General features: G+C 40.3%; 1 long non-coding RNA gene across 1 annotated transcript; it reads left to right on the top strand.

Annotated features, from left to right (window-relative positions):
• Positions 1-897: 897 nt before the first annotated feature.
• Positions 898-2,480, top strand: LOC115053994 (uncharacterized). The gene is made up of 4 exons (XR_003841565.1): positions 898-982; positions 1,139-1,203; positions 1,699-1,823; positions 2,152-2,480. It is a non-coding gene; the product is annotated as an uncharacterized LOC115053994 (long non-coding RNA).
• Positions 2,481-4,399: the final 1,919 nt, after the last annotated feature.

The following is a 4,399-nucleotide window of genomic DNA, read 5'->3' as shown; positions in this document are numbered from 1 at the left end:
ATGTAACTGCTTGGTTGAGCAAAATGGGAACTACCTGCATAAGATAGTATTGTGTGTTTAGCCCAATGTGACAAACCATGAAATCAATAACTTCCACTTCTGATTTCAGCAGCACAATGCCAATGTGAAGGGATGCAGTGAAACAATTAATGCTTTATCTGGGATTTATATTTTCTTAATAAAACAGTTGATGACAGTGATGAGTCATCCTCTGCCATTTCCAAACAGCGGTAACAGAATGGGCTGAAAGACTCAATACGCTCCACAGGTGAGGAATTGGTTTTTGTTATCATTATCATTTTTATTTTTTGTGTGCCCTCACTTGGTTGTCACATTTTTTATCATTTGCGTACAGTTATATCTATAGGATTTTTTATCTCATTGGAAACCTGTGTCCATTATATTTCCTAAAGGTACAGTTACATTGGCTGCACCTGTGAGACACTGTGGCTGTTATAAACAAGGGATGTCGATGAAGTTGCTCCACAAGGACCGTTGCACAGTACATCTTGACAGAACACTATATATATATATATAAGTCGTATAGATTTGACAGAGTGTATCAAGATGACTGGTGGTAAGAGATATGGCTGACACCTTGTCACTCACAGAGTTAACACTGTACACATATTTCCTATGAAATGATTCGTTGCACTACTGTGTTTATTTCAGGAACATATTTTGAAACTGAAACATGTAAACAATCTAATTACCCAAAAGCAGAGGTCTACACATCCGGTGCTGTGGGGCCACTGTCCTACATGTTTTAGATGGCTCCTGCTCCAACACACCTTATTGAAATGAATGACTCCTGATCAGACGTCAGCAGAGCTTGATGACGAGCTGATCATTTGAATCAGGTGTGTTGGAGCAGGAAACAACTAAAACATGTAGGACAGTAGCTCTCCAGGACCGGATTGGGACAGCTCTGCGCTTAAGGATGCAAACAATTGTTTAACAAATCGAATTACAGAGAAATCAGGTAAGAAACCCTGTGGGAAGAGACAAAGATGCATAGATTAGCCCTGACATTGATTTTCATGATGGTTGATGGCATTTGTGTGTGATAATTAGGCTCAGAATTTTGCAGTTTCTGCAAATTAGCTTACACTAAATTGTCTAACTCTTTGTCATATAGATTTTGAAGTCAAACTGGAAGAAATTAGACTGCAAGTGAAATGCTGAATGGCTTGGTATAGTAAGGTAAATAACACTGTATTGATACACTGTATGCCCCGAGGCATCTCAACCTCTTAGAACAGCTTCCAATATTTGATCCACACCTGCAAACCTGACTGAACTGCTAACTACACCCTGGCAGCGTTGGCTGTCTGTTGAGAGTCATTAGGGTTAACAGGTTAGGATGGAGCAGCTTTATAAGATAAACTTATTCCTCAAGAGGTCAGTAATGACACACATTAGAGGGCCCTCCATTTTAAAAGCATATTGTACAAGGAGAAAGATCTGGGATATAATTGCAATGGTTGGATGCTGTGTTTCTGCATTTTAGCCCCAGTAATAATATCTCATCTTCTACTGCTTATCCATTTCTGGGTCATGCGGGGTGCTGGAGCCAATCCCAGCTCACAGTGGGTGAGGGTGGGGTACACCCTGTGCAGGCAACCAGTCCATGACTGGGCCAAAACACAGAGAAGAAGAAAGACAAACAACCACTCTCACTCGCACTCATTCCTACAGGCAGTTTAGAGCCACCAGTTAACCCAAACATGGACAGTAGGAGGAGACCCGCACAGGGAGAACGTGCAAACTCCACACAGAAAGTCTTCAGGCCTGGGAATCAAACCCACGACCTTCTTTGTGGGGTAAGAGCACTAACCACTATGCCGCCATGCTGCCCCTGTTATAATAATAATTATTAAAATGATTTCCTTCTAGGTTTTAATTAATGATTTAATAGCTCAGTTTTCTGCAGACATTTTAATTTATGATGTTTTGCATTTTGTTTAGTTGTTTAGTTAGTAAAACTCTGTTTTCATTTTTTGTCTTTATTATTATAAATGCAGTAGTAACAGTGCCAGAGTGGCTTTAAATTAACAGCTGTCAGACCTGCTAATGAGGCCACTATTATATATGCAACAGTTGGGTTTGCAAACAGGTTTTTAAAAGTTTTGCCATTTTATTTCCTTTCAGGTGGTGTTTCATAGAATGCAGCAACACAAGATGAGGTGCTCAGGAGTTTTCAGCAGCCTAACCCTAACCCTTGAAACAGTACCTGCAGTGTTTTATCATTCAATCTGAGTTGAATACAAGTCTCAAAATTAGTATTTGGAACTGATTTTCTTAATCAGTCGACTCCTGAGGGAGGGAATTTTGCTAGAAGTACACAGCATTTCCACATTACAGCAGATGTATAATCCTGCTCCATTGGCAGCACCACATATTTGAGCTATATTGCCCACGTATTGATCTCCTCTCAGACAAGATTGCAATGAGGCTTTTGGAAAGGGGAAAAATTTATTTCAGCCTAAAGTGTCTCATCTCGATATCCCCAACTCTTCAAACAGTAAGGGGGGAATTCTTCCTTTTCTCCGCCTTTGTCGTCTCTAATCTATCACCGGATGACTGGCTGCAAATACACAAGGACAGGCTCCTCTTTGCACCGTAGGACAATAAAACTGAACAGTTGGTTCTGGCTGTGGGAACTGTGGTATCAAGTACTCACAAACCATGTTCTTGTGGATGAGGTAGATCTTTATTGTGTGGACAAGAATGATGATAATAGCGGTAAGTGTTTGAATTCTCTACAGAGCATCATGCATCATACTGTCTTCCTTTACTCCTCCATATAGATGCTAGAATGGAATAATGAAAAAGATTATTAAGGCAGAAATTCTCTGTGTGCTTCAAATGACATATGCTAAATAAAACTGGGATTTGACCACGAGATAAAAGGCATTTTATCTCCAGCAGCTCTTTTCATGTGTTTAGTATGGCCATTGTGTTTTAGGGGGGCTCACAATTAAAATGCTTACACATATTTAAAGCAGCGTCCTGCTAAGCACAGGGATTAGAGTCGAAAGACCCTTACTGTTTAAATTCCTCTACCTGATCTTGAGAACAGAGCAAAAGGGTGGTAAAACAGACCCAAAGAGCATAAAAATCAGTTTACTCACCCTGAACACACACAAAAAGTGATGTGTGTACACATATACTCTAATGTGCAGATACACACAATCACACCAACAAACATCACATACAGCATTTCAGATCAATGCCAGAGGAAAATCAATAGCTGTTGAGGGATGAAAAATTGCTTTTAGCAAAGATATTTTTAGAGTAGGATGCCAGAGGAGAAAGCAGGAGGAAAATAAGCGACAAAGGCAAAGATATTCTGGAGTTAATTGATTAAATGAAGGCGAGAAATGTGGGGCGGGGGGGATTAACCCAAACCCTGTCTTCCTCAGGTACTCATTGATGCCAAATGCCTCACAACTATCACAATTATCTGCTCATCTGATTGTCACATGCCACCTTACAAAGGAAAACCATATGTAGGCCTGTACAAGCAAGAAAGCTGCCACTCCTATCCTGTCTTCTTTATTTCCTGACCCTGGAACCAGGAGGAAGTTTTCGAGGAGGACACTTCATCAGAACATCTGCGCAGGGAAAGGACAGGCCCCAGTAGAACATATGTACAGACAGATGATTCATTAAAACTCAGAGCAGCTCGTTCTGTAGCATTATTAGGTAATATATTTTTTTAGCTCTGCATCTTGGGGATTCATTTGAGTTTTTACTGTCATCTCAGTTGACATAAACATATGCTGTGGCTCTTTCTTCCATCTTTGCATTTTTTTTAGTTGTGTAGCAGCAACTCAATAACAAGGGGTTAGAAAACCCCTCCGAGTCCAAACATTAGCACTCTTTGAAGCCCCCTCCTCAGCAGTTATCATGATAAATATCTAAAAGCAGCCTAGAGTAAAGACAAGCAGAAATGTAGAATTATTAATTTCTGCCATGTGAAAAAAGTATAACCTGAACTCCAAATGTCAGGGCATCATTTCCAGATTACTGCTTTTGTCGTCTCACTGAATGAATAAACATCTTTTATAAATCACTTAGGAGGAGGAGATATTCAGCATAAATTGTGTATTGTCCTCATTTAATTTAGACTTTGCATAAAACATAAGTGAACCTTGTGTTGAGTGTGCATACATGTGGCATTATACTTTCAGATCTCCATAAGGAGAAGACGCACATATCCATTAGGGATGGGAAAGGGGCGTGTCAGCATGCCAGAGGGTGTGATGGATGAATGTATGTCTGGGGTCGTGTTGGGCCAACGGGGAGGGTGTTTCAGATCAGTGACTCCCTGTCACCTGTCACAGGCACCTAACAGCACCTTGCAATCCAAATGTAATTATGAAAAAAGAAAAAC

The sequence above is a fragment of the Echeneis naucrates genome, chromosome 14 (genome assembly GCF_900963305.1).
Source record: "Echeneis naucrates chromosome 14, fEcheNa1.1, whole genome shotgun sequence".
In the NCBI taxonomy this organism is placed as follows: Eukaryota; Metazoa; Chordata; class Actinopteri; order Carangiformes; family Echeneidae; genus Echeneis; species Echeneis naucrates.
Note: the sequence above shows the minus strand (reverse complement) of the source record. Positions and strands in the feature narration are given on the sequence as shown.